Source organism: Salvelinus sp. IW2-2015, unplaced genomic scaffold, assembly GCF_002910315.2.
Source record: "Salvelinus sp. IW2-2015 unplaced genomic scaffold, ASM291031v2 Un_scaffold2838, whole genome shotgun sequence".
In the NCBI taxonomy this organism is placed as follows: Eukaryota; Metazoa; Chordata; class Actinopteri; order Salmoniformes; family Salmonidae; genus Salvelinus; species Salvelinus sp. IW2-2015.
Window position 1 is genome coordinate 65734 of NW_019944138.1, and position 19215 is coordinate 84948.

General features: G+C 44.1%; 1 long non-coding RNA gene across 1 annotated transcript; it reads left to right on the top strand.

Annotated features, from left to right (window-relative positions):
- Window positions 1-7667: 7667 nt before the first annotated feature.
- On the top strand, window positions 7668-18849 carry LOC139025551 (uncharacterized). Its single transcript, XR_011477143.1, has 3 exons — window positions 7668-7822; window positions 11676-11747; window positions 18756-18849. It is a non-coding gene; the product is annotated as an uncharacterized lncRNA (long non-coding RNA).
- Window positions 18850-19215: the final 366 nt, after the last annotated feature.

Sequence of the window (19215 nt, forward strand, 5' to 3'; positions counted from 1 at the left end):
CTAAAATTTATTAAATCGTTTTTTTTCCCCTCATCAATCTACCCACAATACCCCATAATGACAAAAGGGAAAACAATTGTATATTTGTATTTATTTATTTTTCTCCCCAATTTCATGATTACAATCTTGTCTCATCACTGCAACTCCCCAACGGGCTCGGAAGAGGCGAAGGTCGAGTCATGCGTCCTCCAATGAACCGCCCGCTTAACCCAGAAGCCAGCTGCACCAATGTGTCGGGAAGAAACACCATTCAACTGACTACCGAAGTCAGCTTGTAGGAGTCGCTAGAGCGCGATGAGCCAAGTAAAGTCAGGGCCAATTGTCCGCCGCCCTATGGGACTCCCGGTCACGGCCAGTTGCGGGCCATGATCGAACCCGGGCTGTAGTGACGCCGCAACACTGCGATGCAGTGCCGTAGACCGCTGTACACTCGGGAGGCCTCTCAAAAAACATTATACTTTTCCTTTTTCTTCCAATGCTCTGTTCTTTGTCAGTTCCCTTGGACAACACTTACGTACACTGCTAAATCAAGGCCACCGTGGCCATAACTGCACCTACAACTAAATTGTCTGACTGGAAGGAACATAAAAGCTTTGTCAGAAAACACCTTTGTTTTCGTAACCGGGAGTTTTAGGTGGAGTCGTGATAAACCGAGGTAGACCAGGCCTGCTCTTCAGTCTTCACCATGACGTTTGAAGAGACACCCTCCTGAGTCATATTGCTTGGCTGTTGCTTCTGAAGTAGTTCTGCTATCCCACATTTCATCGACAGTGAGGAAAAGACTTAATGGTGGACAAGCCTAAAATCCTAAAGCTTGGGAGTTAACACTGGCACATATCAGATATTGTCTGTGTCAGAGGCCATTCAAAATATTACCACATCTCTAAATTAAATCATTCTGTATCAGTGACAATTTTTTAAATGTTTTATTGTATTGCTTAATTTAGGATTTGGGCAACAACAGAAACGATTAATAACCCCGTCTTTGCATAGTGATGTAGTAAGTGCTGGCATACCAGTGTACAAACCCAAACCCTAACCCTAACCCTAACCCAAACCCTAACCCTAACCCTAACCCAAAACCCTAACCCTAACCCTAACCCAAACCCTAACCCTAACCAGTGTATAAGGACAGCCTCTCAGTGAAACCAGTGAGTGCCTCTATGTCAACCCTAACCCTAACCCAAACCCTAACCCTAACCCTAACCAGTGTAATAAGGACAGCCTCTCAGTGAAACAAGTGAGTGCCTCTTAGTCAAACCCTAACCCTAACCCTGCCTCTCAGTGAACAAGTGAGTGCCTCTATGTCAAACCCTAACCCTAACCCTAACCCTAGTCCTCCTAACACAGGATTACACATTTAAAAAACACTTCATTGCACCTCAGCTACCAAGCAAACGACTGCACAGCTTCTGAGTGAAAGGCTTGCATATCTCAGTCAAAGCCTTTGAGTGTTGCTGTCGTCAAAGATCTCGTCAGATGGTTGAGTGAGTCTCAGTCTGAGCTCAGTACTGCCAGGTCCTGCTGTGAGGATGGTCCAGAGAGGCCTGGGAGAGACAGACAGACTGTCTGAGTTTCCATGGAGTACTAATGCCTCCTGCCATCTTCCTCCTCGGCTCTTCCGAAGGCCATAATGTGTGAAACGCACAGCTCTGAGCTTTCCCTAGTCGGATCAACTGTCTAACTACGCCTGAAATCAACGAGCTGCATAGAATATTAAGTTGAAACGAATGTGACATTATGTCCATTTCAGGAGTGAAAACCTTCCATTTTCCTGTCAGGGGAGACAGGAAGGGCCTTTTTTGAGGGAAGCTTGGTTATGTATCAAAATATTTCCTTGTATCAGCACAGGACAGGATGCTGTCATGATTTCCAATTGGCCTTACACAAAGATCAACATGACAAGGCATTCAGCTGTTTACAAGTTGGTCCTTCAGGGCATATCAATGGAAGGTCACTGGAGGCAAACAAAACTTTCCAATGTAGATTTTGAGCAAATGACATCATATTCAAATCGGGAGTAAAGAAGAAACATACCCCACACATCACAGTTGACTAGACCTGAGGTAGACTTACAGGAAGCAACATACCCCACACATTACAGTTGACTAGACCTGAGGTAGACTTACAGGAAGCAACATACCCCACACATCACAGTTGACTAGACCTGAGGTAGACTTACAGGAAGCAACATATAGCCACACATCACAGTTGGTATAAACTGTTCTCCAGAATATGAGTTTCTGGTGGAGACTGGAAAAAGACAGTCGTGTTTCAGCAGTGATGTCATCAACACCAACGTCCAGAGAGGTGATGGATCAGATTATAACCAAATTGTGACAGGAAGTCCTATATTTAGACACACAGCAAGGCAGCATCCCAAATGGCACCCTAGTCACTATTAAAGTACTGTTGACCAGGCCTGGCACCCTAGTCCCTATAAAGTACTGTTGACCAGGCCTGCCACCCTAGTCACTATAAAGTACTGTTGACCAGGCCTGCCACCCTAGTCCCTATAAAGTACTGTTGACCAGGCCTGGCACCCTAGTCCCTATAAAGTACTGTTGACCAGCCTGGCACCCTAGTCCCTATAAAGTACTGTTGACCAGGACCCATAGGGCTCTGTTCAAAGTAGTGCTCTATATAGGGAAAATGGGTGCCGTTTGCTCCAAACCTACTGACACAACTGAGGATAGCTACCATGCTGCTCTAACAAACCTACTGACACAACTGAGGATAGCTACAATGCTGCTCTAACAAACCGACTGACACAACTGAGGATAGCTACAATGCTGCTCTAACAAACCGACTGACACAACTGAGGATAGCTACAATGCTGCTCTAACAAACTGACTGACACAACTGAGGAGAGCTACAATGCTGCTCTGTAACGGCCGTTCTCCTCCTCTCGTCTGAAGAGGAGAGTAGGGATTGGACCAAAGCGCAGCGTTGTTATATGACATAATGAAGTTTAATAAAGTAGACGAAAACACTTTAACAAACAAAAAATAAACGATGTAGATAGACCTGACTTGAGAACTTACAAACTACGAAGAACGCACGAACGACTACATACACGAACGACAACAAAACAGTCCCGTGTGGTAGACATACAGACAAGGAAGACAACCACCCACAAACAAACAGTGAGAACAGCCTACCTTAATATGGTTCTCATCAGAGAAAACGTCAAACACCTGCCTCTAATTGAGAACCATATCAGCCAACACATTAACCCCAACATAGAAACACAAAACATAGACTACCCCCCAGCTCACGTCCTGACCAACTAAACAAAGTTAAACAAAGGAAAAATAAAAAATAAGGTCAGGAACGTGACATGCTCTAACAAACTGACTGACACAACTGAGGAGAGCTACAATGCTGCTCTAACAAACCTACTGACACAACTGAGGATAGCTACAATGCTGCTCTAACAAACCTACTGACACAACTGAGGATAGCTACAATGCTGCTCTAACAATCAGGGCAAAGACAACACACAAGAATCCCTCTTGATCCATATCATTGGTCGTTAAAACCACAGTGGCACGTTCGGCGGCCCAAAACAAGCCCTGCTGAAAAGCAGTCAAGTCATCATAGATCCAGCAGTACACGTCACATGGTACAGCATGTTATAATGGTGTCAAGTAGCGAAATTGTCCTAACTTGACACCAGCTGTTATGACTGGCTGGGACCTATTATGTAATGTTTACGACGGCTTTATGATACATGGTTAATGGACATAGTAGAGTAGGGCCATGTAACCACCACCCATTGACAACACAGCCACAAAGACATGTTATCTCGGCTCATTTGAATAGCTGGTTACTCTTTTATAATATTGACATTTAGCTCACCGGAACATCTGCATAAAAAACAAAGAGGGTAACATTTGTTTACAGGACTTTGGAGCTCCCGAGTGGCGCAGCTGTCTAAGGCACTGCATCTCAGTGCTAGAGGCATCACTACAGACCCTGGTTCGATTCCAGGCTGTATCACAACCGGACGTATTTGGGGGTCCCATAGGGTAACATTTGTTTACAGGACTCACGGAATGAATTTGGAGCTCCCGAGTGGCGCAGCTGTCTAAGGCACTGCATCTCAGTGCTAGAGGCATCACTACAGACCCAGGTTCGACTCCAGGCTGTATCACAACCGGATGTATTTGGGGGTCCCATAGGGCAGCGCACAATTGGCCCAGTGTCGTCCTGGTTAGGGCTTGGCCGGGGTAGGCAGTCATTCGTAAATAAGAATTTGTTCTTAACTGACTTGCCTAGTTAAATAAAGTTTAAATGAATCCCATGTAATAATTTGGAATATGACCGCATTGAGATGCTATATTCCACACACACACACACACACACACACAGTCACACACACACACACACACACACACACACACACTAACAACAAGTCTGACCACAATATTACATGTTTCTCTAATATCAAAAACTCTTCTTGACAAAGAAACATTTCTCTGAAAGTGAAATCCTAAAACCAGACGACCAATAACAGTGTGAATGTGGTCCTCGTCATGCTGCAAGCCTCTCCGCTCTCCAATAGCTGAGAGATCAGTTGCATGGATTTCCCAAAACAGTCATTATGAAAACCAACCTGGAAAAGCAGTCGGTCAGTCATTGTTCCTGTGAATAATCTGTGGTACAGCRTTGCTCACCAACAACGTGAACCTCGTTGGTCCAGAAGTGTGAATCACACTAAATAAAGGGGTTCCATTGACCCACATGTCAACAATAAGCCCTTATAGTAATATGTCTGTCAGTACTGTTTATACTGATGTAGCAGGATGGATGATGGGTGAAGAGGAGGGAAGAGGCACTTTCTCAGACCCCGGAGAGTAAATCTTTTCAGAGAGCGAGACAGAGAAAGAGTCCATATACAGTATGCCAATAAAGGCCATTTGAATTGAATTGAGAGAGAGCAGAGAGCAAGAGAGGGAGAGAGGGAGGGAGAGAGGGAGGGAGAAAGAGGGAGAGAGGGAGCAGAGAGCAAGAGAGGGAGAGAGGGAGGGAGAGAGTGAAGGAGGGAGAGAGGAAGGGAGAAAAAAGAGTACGGAAGAGAGAACAAGCGTGTCATACCCTGATTAGGGTTTCATCAAATCAAATCAAATTGTATTGGTCACATACACATATTTAGCAGATGTTATTGCAAAATGCTTGTGTTCCTACCTCCAACAGTGTCTTTGTACATTATGTCTTTCTACAGATTAGAGTCTCTTGGAAAGAAAATATGCTCCCCCACCTCCTCCCCTTTAAAGATTAGAGGCCCCTGGCCTCTCTCCTCCCCTTTAAAGATTAGAGGCCGCTGGAAAGAAAATATGCTCCCTCTCTCTTCCCCTTTAAAGATAAGATGCCCCTGGCCTCTCTCCTCCCCTTTAAAGATTAGAGTCCCCTGGCCTCTCTCCTCCCCTTTAAAGATTAGAGTCCCCTGGCCTCTCTCCTTAAACATTTATAGTCCCCTGGCCTCTCTCCTCCCCTTTAAAGATTAGAGTTCCCTGGGCTCTGTCCTCCCCTTTAAAGATTAGGAGGGGCAACTCCACAACTGGTTTCATATTGATGAAGAGCTAAAGTACTGGAGGAAACACAAATCTATGAGGAAACGGCTCTAGCCAAGACATGTGTTCAGTGCAGACAGCTTTTCCTCTCAGAGGGAATTCCACTCCTCAAACCCCACTGTAATCTATGCATTCTTCATCACATGGTGTCAAATGAGGTGGACGCACATTATGAAGAGAATGTCTCGAGGGGAAACAGGGGTTTGTGGTTGATCATTGAGAGGGAGGGAGCACCCTATTCCCCATGTGCCTGGTCAAAAGCAGTGCACTATAAATGAAATAGTGTGCCATCTGGGATACAGCCTTCTCGCCGGTCACGCCTGCAGGGATGAGCTGCTGGAACCAGGCTGGAACACACAGACACACCACTCCAACTGCCCTGTCTGACTCTGTGGTCAACAGGGTGGAGAGGAGGAGAGAGAGGGGAGAGGAGAGAGAGGAGAGGAGAGGAGAGGGAGAGGAGAGGAGAGGAGAGGAGAGGAGAGGAAGAGGAGAGGAGAGGAGAGGAGAGGAGAGGAGAGGAGAGGAGAGGAGAGGAGAGGAGAGGAGAGGAGAGGAGAGGAGAATTATTCCCTTGGTATTGATAAGACTGTCACACCCTCTGATTCAAGCAGTGTTGATACTATACTGACTAGAACGTTGTAACATTTCCATCTGTAGGCCAAGACCTAATGATGACCTGTAGATTGAACTGGCAGGTAGAACACATGTTTTAGGGACCTATGATGACCTGTAGATTGAACTGGCAGGTAGAACACGTGTTTATGGACCTATTGATGACCTGTAGATTGAACTGCAGGTAGAGCAATGTTTTATGGAGCATAATTTTGTCAGTTCAGTAACAACTCTCTCATTCCACTTAAGATGCTCCTACTGCCCTATACCAGGACACACAACCTCATACTGTCAGAGACACTCCTAATGGACACTACATAAACTACATACTGTCAGAGACACTCCTAATGGACACTACATAAACTACATACTGTCAGAGACCCTCCTAATGGACACTACATAAACTACATACTGTCAGAGACACTCCTAATGGACACTACATACTGTCAGAGACACTCCTAATGGACACTACATAAACTACATACTGTCAGAGACACTCCTAATGACACTACATAAGACTACATACTGTCAGAGACCCTCCTAATGGACACTACATAAACTACATACTGTCAGAGACACTCCTAATGGACACTCCTAATACACTACATAAACTACATACTGTCAGAGACACTCCTAATGGACACTACATAAACTACATACTGTCAGAGACCCTCCTAATGGACACGACATAAACTACATACTGTCAGAGACCCTCCTAATGGACACTACATAAACTACATACTGTCAGAGCCCTCCTAATGGACACTACATAAACTACATACTGTCAGAGACCCTCCTAATGCGACTACGTAAACTACATACTGTCAAGACACTCCTATGGACACTACATCAAACTACATACTGTCAGAGACACTCCTAATGGACACGACATAAAACTACATACTGTCAGAGAGACTCCTAATGGACACTACAATAAACTACATACTTTCAGAGACACTCCTAATGGACACTACATAAGACTACATACTGTCAGAGACACTCCTAATGAGACACTACATAAACTACATACTGTCAGAGACACTCCTAATGGACACGACATAAACTACATTACTGTCAGAGAGACTCCTAATGGACACTACACATACTACATACTTTCAGAGACACTCCTAATGGACACTACATAAGACTACATACTGTCAGAGACACTCCTAATGACCACTACTACATAAACTACATTCTGTCAGAGACACTCCTAATGAACACGACATAAACTAAAACACAATCAATAACAGTAGTAATAATACATTGATATAACATAATCCTGGGGCAAATACAACATTGCAAAGATAGTCACTAATTTTTCACTCAAATTCCAGATACAAGAGTGAGAAAGCATGTTCCCCTTCCTACCCTGGCTAATTAGCTAGCCTGGATAATTGTGTCTGACAGCATGCCAGTGAAGTGATAACGTTTGGTAAACAGAGATAGAACCCAGCTCTGCGTCTAAAACATACGTATGGTCCTTGTGCTGTATTGAATCCTCATACTAAAGGACATGAACATCACGACTTCAGCAGGAGGCTCTCTGGTGCTCTCTGTTCTTTCAACTATCTTTGATTCTCTTAATGCGGTCGAAGTCTGTTCCAACACTATTCTGCCAGGATCTAAAGGTATGTTTCAATCTCCATCTGCAGGCTTCTAAAGGATTATTTAGAACTTTCTGGTGTTTCTCCACAGTACAAGCAATCCGTCTGATTTATGTAAGAGCTGGGAATGTCAGAATTAACTTGGCTCTGTAAAAACCTTTTGTAAACTCATCATAGATATTGCCATTTAATAGACTTGTTATGCAAATTCAATGTTATGCAAAACAAATGATGATCTAAAGCCTGTCTGCACCGTTGTTAAACCAGGCGGTTAATGGAGGTAGCATGATCTGTCTGCACCATGTTAAACCAGGTTTAATGGAGATATCATTATCTTGTCTGCACCATTGTTAAACCAGGCGCGTATTAATGGCGATAAGCATGATCTGGCTGACCCATGTTTAAACCAGTTGTCGTCTGCGGCTTAATGGATGAATAGCATTGATCTGTCTGCACCATGTTAAACCAGCGCGGTTAATGGAGATAGCATGGTCTGTCTGCATCATGTTAAACCAGTGGTTAATGAGATAGCATGATCTGTCTGCACTGTGTTAAACCAGGCGGTTAATGGAGATAGCATATCTGTCTGCACCATGTAAACCAGCGGGTTAATGGAGATAGCATGATCTGTCTGCACCATGTTAAACCAGGCCGTTAATGGAGATAGCATGATCTAGTCTGCACCATGTTAAACCAGGCGGTTAATGGAGATAGCATTATCTGTCTGCACCATTTTAAACCAGGCGGTTAATGGAGATAGCATGATCTGTCTGCACCATGTTAACACAGCAGCGGTTAATGGAGATACGATGATCTGTCTGCACCATGTTAAACCAGGGCAGTTAATGGAGATAGCATGATCTGTCTGCACCATGTTAAACCAGGTGGTTCATTTTATTTTTAAATGTTTTATTTAACCTTTATTTAACTTGGCAAGTCAGTTAAGAACAAATTCTTATTTACAATGACGGCCTAACCGCCAAAACCGGACGAACCGGATCCAATACACCGGTTGTGATACAGCCTGGTTAATGGATAGCATGCCTCGGTTGTGATCACGCCTGCGTTATAACTTCGGAGATGCATGCTTCGGTTGTGATACAGCCTGGTTAATGGAGATAGCTGCTCGTGTATACAGCCTGGTTAATGGAGATAGCATGCCTCGGTTGTGATACAGCTGGTTAATGGAGATAGCATGCCTCGGTTGTGATACAGCCTGGTTAATGGAATAGCATGCCTCGGTGTTGGATACAGCCTGGTTAATGGAGATAGCATGCCTCGGTTGTGATACAGCCTGGTTTTAATGGACGTATGCATCCTCGGTTGTGATACAGCCTGTTAATGGAAGTAGCATGCCCTCGGTTGTGATACAGCCTGGTTAATGGAGATAGCATGCCTCGGTTGTGTATACAGCCTGTTATGGATGAGTGATAGCATGCCTCGGTTGTGATACAGCCTGGTTAATGGAGAAGGCATGCCTCGGTTGTGATACAGCCTGGTTAATGGAGATAGCTGCCTCGGTTGTGATACAGCCTGGTTATATGGAGATAGCATGCCTCGGTTGTGATACAGCCTGGTTAATTGAGATAGCATGCTCGGTTGTGATACAGCCTGGTTAATGGATGTTGGCAGAGTAGCATGGCTCGGTTGTGATACAGCCTGGTTAATGGATGATAGCATGCCTCGTTGTGATACAGCCTCGGTTAATGGAGATAGCATGCCTTGGTTGTGATACAGGGCTGGCTGGTAATGGAGTAGCATGCCTCGGTTGTGATACAGCCTGGAAAATGGTAGCATGCCTCGGTTGTGATACAGCCTGGTTAATGGAGAGATAGCATTGCCTCGGTTGTGATACAGCCTGGTTAATGGAGATACATCGCTCGGTTGTGATACAGCTGGCATTATGTAGTGGAGATAGCATGCCTCGGTTGTGATACAGCCTGGTTAATGGAGATAGCATGCCTCGGTTGTGATACAGCCTGGTTAATGGAGATAGCATGCCTCGGTTGTGATACAGCCTGGTTAATGGAGATAGCATGCCTCGGGTTGTGATACAGCCTTGTTAATGGAGATAGCATGCCTCGGTTGTGATACAGCCTGGTTAATGGAGATAGCATGCCCTCGGTTGTGATACAGCCTGGTTAATGGAGATAGCATGCCTCGGTTTGTATACAGCCTGGGTTAATGGAGAAGCATGCTCGGTTGTGATACAGCGCTGGTTAATGGAGATAGCATGCTCTCGGTTGTGATACAGCCTGTTAATGGAGATAGCAATGCCTCGTTGTGATACAGCCTGGTTAATGGAGATAGCATGCCTCGGTTGTGATACAGCCTGGTTAATGGAGGTAGCATGCCTCGGTTGTGATACAGCCTTGGTTAATGGAGGTATAGGCATGCCTCGGTTTTGTGATACAGCCGTGGGTTAATGAGTAGTGAGCTGCCTCGGCTTGTGATATCTAGCGCTGGTTAAGGATTGTGTGATGGTATGCGACGCTCGTCGGTTGTCGCATACCAGCGTTGGTGTTTAATGGATGGATGGAGCTTAGTGCGATGATCCTCGGTTCTGTTGAATACCCAGCCTGGTTGAATGGGGAGAGAGCTATTGCCTTGTCGGTTGTCGAATACAGCCAGCTGGTTTAAGTGGAGATAGCTTATCACCTCTAGTGACTACAGCCATGCGTAATGATGGTGATATGGACACTTGCCTCAGGTGTTGTGATCACAGGCTCGGCTCGTAAATGGATGGTCTTGCTGGTGGATTAGTCCACTTGCCTCCTGGTTGTGATACAGCCTGCTGTTAATGGAAGCAGTCTGTGTTTATGTTGATTCAGCATGGATAGCATGCCTCGGTTGTGATACAGCCTGGTTAATGGAGATAGCATGCCTCGGTTGTGATACAGCCTGGTTAATGGAGATAGCATGCCTCGGTTGCTGTTTTGTTGTTTCACTACAACAGTAGCTTGTTCCCTACAGAGACCATGATGTTACAAGTAAACAATGTGTTTTGTTGTTTTACGACAACAGTAGCTTGTTCCCTACAGAGACCCTGCTGCTATTAAACAATAGCCATGTGTTGAAATAGTACAGTCACTTCCATCTCCTTTATTGGGGCAACAGCCTCAAGACATGGTTGGTATGAGAGGCTGCTACTGTTGTAGTGTTGTGCAGTATTAACACGGTGTTGGCTGTGTAGCTTGGACTATAACTAACACTCTAAGACAGTAGAGGTAATACTTAGTTGGGGATTTTAGGGGGAGTATATACTGTATGAGTAATTATAAAATATACACAAGGAAATGTTTCACTTTGTTTTGCGTGCTATTTGCTAGCGCCAGAGAAGTGGCCACTATGACTGTCTGGCTGCCTGTCTGTATTGAAACAGCTGCTCCACAATAGGGGAGTTTATTTAGATAAGACCCATCCCAAACAGTACTGTCTATATGGACTGAGAAAGAACGGCTATGGTTTGTCTTGAAGTCAGTGAACCTGTAAACCACGCACAGGAAAGCCAAGGCACTACTGAGTCAGGTTTTCTCAGGTCAAATGAGACCCTTTCAGTCCACTGAACAGACCTCTCTCTGTCTCTATTGTCATTCTCTTCTCTCTGTAGTTTGCTTGACATATTTATTGCATTGTTATAAAATGGGTTGTATGCTTTTTCTTCCCCTCGTTGTGATTGGTCTCTGAGTTCATCGGAGGCCATTTTGAAATGTATAAAAGCATCACGTTTTTTTTTATTTATGTAAAAAAAAMCTTGAAGGCCAAAAGCCAAAACACATTGGTTTTACGTGCAACAATAAAGAAGCTTTTTTATTGACTTCCATTGGCCTCCGAGAGTTGCTGAATCTCCTCTCAACTTTWCTTCCTCTCCTAACAGGAGACCTGGGTGAAGGGGGAGACGAGGGAGACCAGGGACGGCTGGGAAAGACCGGACCACCAGGACTACTAGGTTCCTCCTTATATATTTTTTATTGGTTTAATATTAAAATACATGAATCATTGAGGAATTAAAAGGAAGTGGTATAAAAGCCAGAGAGTTGATTCAACCACCGGCACGTCACTGATCCTTTTTTAATGTTTTTAAATTGTTGTCTGGACGGTTTTAAACAGAGCATCTAAACAGAGTTTGTTAACATCTAAGTGAGCTGAGGTGTTTTGTATACTCCCACGCGTAGTGGTGTAAAGTACTTAAGTAAAAATACTTTAAAGTACTACTTAAGTAGCTTTGGGGTATCTGTACTTTTATCATTTAATTTTGACAATTTTAACTTTATTTCACTACATTCCTGAAGACAATTTGGTACTTTTTACTCCAAACATTTCCCCTGACACCCAAAAGTACTCGTTACATTTTTTTATGCTTAGCAGGACAGTAAAATGGTCCAATTCACACACACTTATCAAGAAAATATCCATAGTCATTCCCACTGCCTTTGATCTGGCAGACTCACTAAACACAAATGCTTTGTTTGAAAATTATGTCTGAGTGTTGTAGTGTTCCCCTGGCTATCCATAAATAAAACATTTTAAAAAAAGTGTTAATTTTCTTAATATAAGGAATTTTTATTATTTGTACTTTTACTTTTGATACTTAAGTATATTTTACTAATTACATTTACTTGATAACTTAAATATATTTAAAACCAAATACTTTTAGACTTTTACTAAAGTAGTATTTTACCGGGTGACTTTCACTCTTTACTTGAGTCATTTTCTATTAAGGTATCTTTACTTTTACTCAAGTATCACCATTTTTCCACCACTGCCAACGCAGAGTCAGTCCCCGAGAGATAAAGGTATGTAAACCCCCCCAGTTGAAGTAAATGCCTATATAAGCACTCAATACTCTAGACTCAGAAGCAGAACAGACTAGCTATCCCCAGTCTTTCTAGATTCAGAAGCAGAACAGACTAGCTATCCCCCCAGTCTTTCTAGATTCAGAAGCAGAAAAGACTAGCTATCCCCCCAGTCTTTCTAGATTCAGAAGCAGAACAGACTAGCTATCCCCTAGTCTTTCTAGATTCAGAAGCAGAACAGACTAGCTATCCCCCTAGTCTTCTAGATTAGAAGCAGAACAGACTAGCTATCCCCCAGTCTTTCTAGATCAGAAGCAGAACAGACTAGCTATCCCCCAGTCTTTCTAGATTCAGAAGCAGAACAGACTAGCTATCCCCCCAGTCTTTCTAGATTCAGAAGCAGAACAGACTAGCTATCCCCCCAGTCTTTCTAGATTCAGAAGCAGAACAACTAGCTATCCCCCCAGTCTTTCTAGATTCAGAAGCAGAACAGACTAGCTATCCCCCAGTCTTTCTAGATTCAGAAGCAGAACAGACTAGCTATCCCCCTAGTCTTCTAGATTCAGAAGCAAACAGACTAGCTATCCCCTAGTCTTTCTAGATTCAGAAGCAGAACAGACTAGCTATCCCCCCAGTCTTTCTAGATTCAGAAGCAGAACAGACTAGCTATCCCCCCAGTCTTCTAGATTCAGAAGCAGAACAGACTAGCTATCCCCCCAGTCTTTCTAGATTCAGAAGCAGAACAGACTAGCTATCCCCCAGTCTTTCTAGATTCAGAAGCGAAACAGACTAGCTATCCCCCCAGTCGTTCTAGATTCAGAAGCAGAACAGACTAGCTATCCCCCTAGTCTTTCTAGATTCAGAAGCAGAACAGACTAGCTATCCCCCAGTCTTTCTAGATTCAGAAGCAGAACAGACTAGCTATCCCCCCAGTCTTTCTAGATTCAGAACAGACTAGCTATCCCCCCTAGTCTTTCTAGATTCAGAAGCAGAACAGACTAGCTACCCCCCAGTCGTTCTAGATTCAGAAGCAGAACAGACTAGCTATCCCCCAGTCTTTCTAGATTCAGAAGCAGAACAGACTAGCTATCCCCCCAGTCTTTCTAGATTCAGAAGCAGAACAGACTAGCTATCCCCCTAGTCTTTCTAGATTCAGAAGCAGAACAGACTAGCTATCCCCCCAGTCTTTCTAGATTCAGAAGCAGAACAGACTAGCTATCCCCCAGTCTTCTAGACTCAGAAGCAGAACAGACTAGCTATCCCCCAGTCTTTCTAGATTCAGAAGCAGAACAGACTACTATCCCCCAGTCTTTGTAGATTCAGAAGCAGAACAGACTAGCTATCCCCCAGTCTTTCTAGATTCAGAAGCAGAACAGACTAACTATCCCCCAGTCGTTCTAGATTCAGAAGCAGCACTGTGTCTGACTCTGACGTGAGTGAGTGAGGTCTAATTGGCACCGGCAGTGAGCTGAGTTACAGTGGAGTAGCCTGGGCCAGACCAGACAGCCTCCGTGAGCCTGACTCTGGGCTTTTCCTTGAAGGAAGTCACATCAGAGCAGACGTGTTAATTGCTGCTGCTGCAGGATGCGGCCAGCGGTCGGCGGGAGCACCATGTATGTTCTGTGGGAGGTGGAGGTAGGAGGCAGGGAGGCAGGCCAGGTGCAAATGAACTTCTGGCTGGCTGGCCTCTTTCACAAACACACACCTCTATCATCGGACCAACAGACAGAGACAAATGTCAGCCAGGACCGTTGGAGTCATTTACAAACAAAAAAAGAAAGAACAAATAAAACTGTTGACTTGTTTTTTCAACTTCACCCACAGTGTATAACAAAACTGTCCTGTATGTTGGTTTCCTGTATGTTTTTTTTAGTTGATTTGATGTATGTTGGTTTCTGTATGTTTGTTGTTAGGTTGGATTTGATGTATGTTGGTTTCCTGTATGTTTGTTGTTAGGTTGAATTTGATGTATGTTGGTTTCCTGTATGTTTGTTGTTAGGTTGATTTGATGTATGTTCACCATAAAGTAGTGCTTTATAAATCCATTACATGACATTACAGTAAATACTCAGCTTGATCAAAGTTTCCTTTACAGTCATTTACTAAGAGATGTTAGAGTTACTTTAAAATGTACATGGGGCTTATAGAGGGTTACTAACCATCAAAGTGAGTTTAAAACATCCACTACACACACTACTGTCGTTGACTAAGCTAAGATTGACTGAAGCCAAAGGGTAATTGCCTTTAATTTTACATTGCATGAAAGGGTCACTAAACTAAAATGCATTACAAATGGCACCATATTTCCTTAAATAATACAGTACTTTTGACCAGGACCCATAGGCTCTTTATACTGTTGACCAGGACCCATAGGGCTCTACTGTTGACCAGGACCCATAGGGCTCTACTGTTGACCAGGACCATAGGCTCTACTGTTGACCAGGACCCATAGGGCTCTACTGTTGACCAGGACCCATAGAGCTCTACTGTTGACCAGGACCCATAGAGCTCTACTGTTGACCAGGACACATAGAGCTCTACTTTGACCAGGACCCATAGGCTCTACTGTTGACCAGGACCCATAAGGGCTCTACTGTTGACCAGGCCCATAGGGCTCTACTGTTGACCAGGACCCATAGGCTCTACTGTTGACCAGGGACCCATAGGGCTCTACTGTTGACCAGGACCCATAGAGCTCTACTGTTGACCAGGACCCATAGAGCTCTACTGTTGACCAGGACACATAGAGCTCTACTGTTGACCAGGACCATAGGCTCTACTGTTGACCAGGACCCATAGGGCTCTACTGTTGACCAGGACCCATAGGGCTCTACTGTTGACCAGACCCATAGGCTCTACTGTTGACCAGGACCCATAGGGCTCTACTGTTGACCAGGACCCATAGGGCTCTACTGTTGACCAGGACCCATAGGGCTCTACTGTTGACCAGGACCCATAGGGCTCTACTGTTGACCAGGACCCATAGGGCTCTACTGTTGACCAGGACCCATAGGGCTCTACTGTTGACCAGGACCCATAGGCTCTACTGTTGACCAGACCCTAGGGCTCTACTGTTGACCAGGACCATAGGGCTCTACTGTTACCGGACCCATAGGCTCTACGGGTCCTGCATCAGCTGCTAGTGCCTTCAGCACCTGGGAGAAGGAGAGTCATTAGACAAGTTACAACGGCTGGCCTTTGAAAAGGGGGAAGTGAAATGAGAGAATGACATCTTCTGAATGCCGGTTAAACTGGCAATATCAGTGAGAAAATGTCAATAATTAGACCTGTATAAAATAGTGGATAATTAAGCAATAAGGTGCAAGAGGCAGTGCTATATAATGACTACAGTCACAGCAGGTAAATGGGATTGTTCGGCTCGATGCGATAAGCCACTGCCTTGTGGGCCGTATTGCGTTTAGAAAATTCTTACCAACATATTTAAAATAACAATGGTTACATATTTTCATTAAAACGTTATTTGGATAAGTCATTACATACACTTGAATTATTCCACCAGAATAATCTGGTTGTTAGTTATTTTGGTCATGTTGCTACAGATGTGACCCAGTTGTAAATTATTTTTGCATAGTTGCTATGCAAAAGGACTGGTCATKCGTTCTAAATAAAATGGTTGCTATGCAGGCTGTATAGCTAACGTTCTTGTCACTTGCTAGATAGCTAGCCAACATCAGCTAACTCAGTCACCGCAACACATTGAACCTTGAATAACAGGACACAKACTGCATTTTCCTTTGTTTGAGCTTTTTGTTCTGTTGGCATTTACTTGGATATGTCCATGATACTGACGTTGATGGGTGATTTCCACTGGCTCAGAGAAAGTTGTCTAGTCTCGTCTGGGCACCGTTCACTATATGTGGTACTACAGAGAACTAAATTAAAAAGTTTAACACTGTTTCCGASGTCTGACAGGCAGACAGCGAGGCGTATATTATCCCCCGCTGTACCAAACTAAATGCTAGGCTGGAAGCAAGGGGAAATAATGTGCGAGTTGGGATAAAACCAAGAGATGATTCGGACAGCAACACGATCAGGATAGTCTTATGGAGGTGCAGTGATACTTCTCAGAGGGACGCGTTGATCAGGTATAGGTGTGTCTGTGACCGCCAATACAACACGGCTTGGAACGCTGCTCGTCCAATCAGCATCCAGGATCCAAACAACCAGTTCTATAATGACTGTTACTGACTAAATCAAACAATCTCTTCACGTTCAGCCTATAATTTMAAATGTCCCACCTGCTAGAATAAGAAAGCAGACACCATAATGATGATGTTCCATGTTGAGAAATGTTTCTGTGTGTTAGGATCTTTCCTTTAAAAAAATAATGGTGTATTCAGTCAGCTGAAATTATGTTGAAATGATTGTCCTGAAAAATGATGATGACTAAAATACTTGAYCTGTACATATGCTAGGCTGAACAAAACCCAAACGTAGGAAAAACACCATGAGATCTCACAACCTGAAAAAAAAAAAAAAGCTTTACACAATCTGTGAAGATACAAAATAATTACAATTCAATCAAAATGGACATGGCTGAAATACATAGTGAAAAATAATATTGACTGCTGCTAGACGGTTCATGTGTGGTACAGGCTTTTGGGAAGGGGGGGGTCCTGCATCAGTTATTATTTCAACTACTATCCATTTGCGCTGTATATTTCCTGAGGAATACTCATTTTGATCCTGGCAGAGCGGCTCTGGCATAAAAAGCAGATTCCGCAGATTCCGCATAAAATCTCTGGAAATATATGTTAATTGCCAAAGCAGTGAAGTAGATAATAAACAAGGGAAATAAACAATAAAATTAACAGTAAACATAACAAGTTCCAAAAGAATAAAGACATTTCAAATGTCATATTATGTCTATATACATTCTAACACGAGTTGTAATAGATGTAATGATGTCAATAGTTAAAGTAAAAAGGGAAAATAAATAAACATAAATATGGGTTGTATTCACAATGGTGTTTGTTCTTCCTGGTTGCCCTTTTCTTGTGGCAACAGGTCACAAATATTGCTGCTGTGATGCCACACTGTGTATTTCCCCAGTAGATATGGGAGTTTATCAAAATTGGGTTTGTTTTTGAATTCTTTTGGGATCTGTGTAATCTGAGGGAATTATGTGTCTCTAATATGGTATACATTGGCAGGAGGTTAGGAAGTGCAGCTCAGTTTCCACCTCATTTTGTGGGCAGGTGCACATAGCCTGTCTTCCTCTTGAGAGCCAGGTCTGTTCTACGGCGGCTGTTTCAATAGCAAGGCTATGCTCACTGAGTCTGTACATAGTCAAAGCTTTCCTTAAGTTTGGGTCAGTCACAGTGGTCAAGTATTCTGCCACTGTGAACTCTCTGTTTAGGGCCAAATAGCATTCCAGTTTGCACTGTTTTTTTCCAATGTGTCAAGTAATTATCTTTTTGTTTTCTCATGATTTGGTTGGGTCTCTCTCTCCCCTCTTTCATCTCCCCCTCTTTCTATTTCGCCACCCTCTCCCCGCCTCTCACTCTCCACCTCTCTCCCCTTTCTCTTCTCTCCACCTTCTCTCCCTCTCCCTCCCCTCTCCTCTCTCTCCCTCCTCTCCTCTCTCCTCTCCTCTCTCCTCTCTCTCTCTCTCTCTCTCTCTCTCTCTCTCTCTCTCTCTCTCTCTCTCTCTCTCTCTCTCTCTCTCTCTCTCTCTCTCTCTCTCTCTCTCTCTCTCTCTCTCTCTCTCTCTCTCTCTCTCTCTCTCTCCTCCTCTCTCCCGCCCCTCTCTCTCTCTCCCTCTCCTCCCCCTCTCTCTCTCTCCACCTTCTCTCCCTCTCCCTCCCCTCTCTCTCTCTCTCCCCCTCCCTCCCTCTCTCTCTCGCCACCTTCTCTCCCTCTCCCTCCTCTCTCTCTCCCCTCTCCCTCCCCCTCTCTTTCTCCACTTCTCTCATCTCCCTCCCCTCTCTCTCTCTCCACCTTCTCTCCCTCTCCCCTCTTCCCTCCCCTCTCTCTCTCTCTCTCGGCCTTTAGTTTCCTCTTTAAATCCATTAGTAGTCTAACTGCCATACAAAACCATAAGAAAACAGCAATAAAGAAACAGACCAAAAAAACTCCCTACCTATTTACAATATTCTTTGGTCTGGAGTTCACCAGTCTTCTCCTTCCCTCTCTCTCAGGTCTGACAGGGGAGCTCGGAGATAAAGGAGAGGTGGGCCGGATGGGAAGATGGGTTCTGCTGGAGACAAAGGTAATCATTTAGTAATCAGACTGACTGAGAAACATTCTGCTTACGGAGAAGAAAACTGTTCTGGCTGCATCTCAGGCCAATGTACAGAGGCCGTGTCTCTACTGGCACCCTATTCAGCCATAGGACTGGTCAAAAGTAGTGCACTACTACCATAGGGCTGGTCAAGTAGGCACTACAGACTGGTCAAAAGTAGTGCACTATACCATAGGGCTGGTCAAAAGTAGTGCACTATACAGGAATAGGGTGCCATTTAGAGCGTAGCCACAAGAGACACACTGCCAGACCCAAAACTACCTGGGAGAGACCTTCATCAAGTTTGTTTTACATAAACAGGTACTTGTTTAGTTTTTATCCAATGTATTCAGCCTCTCACCCCATTGAACCTTCAC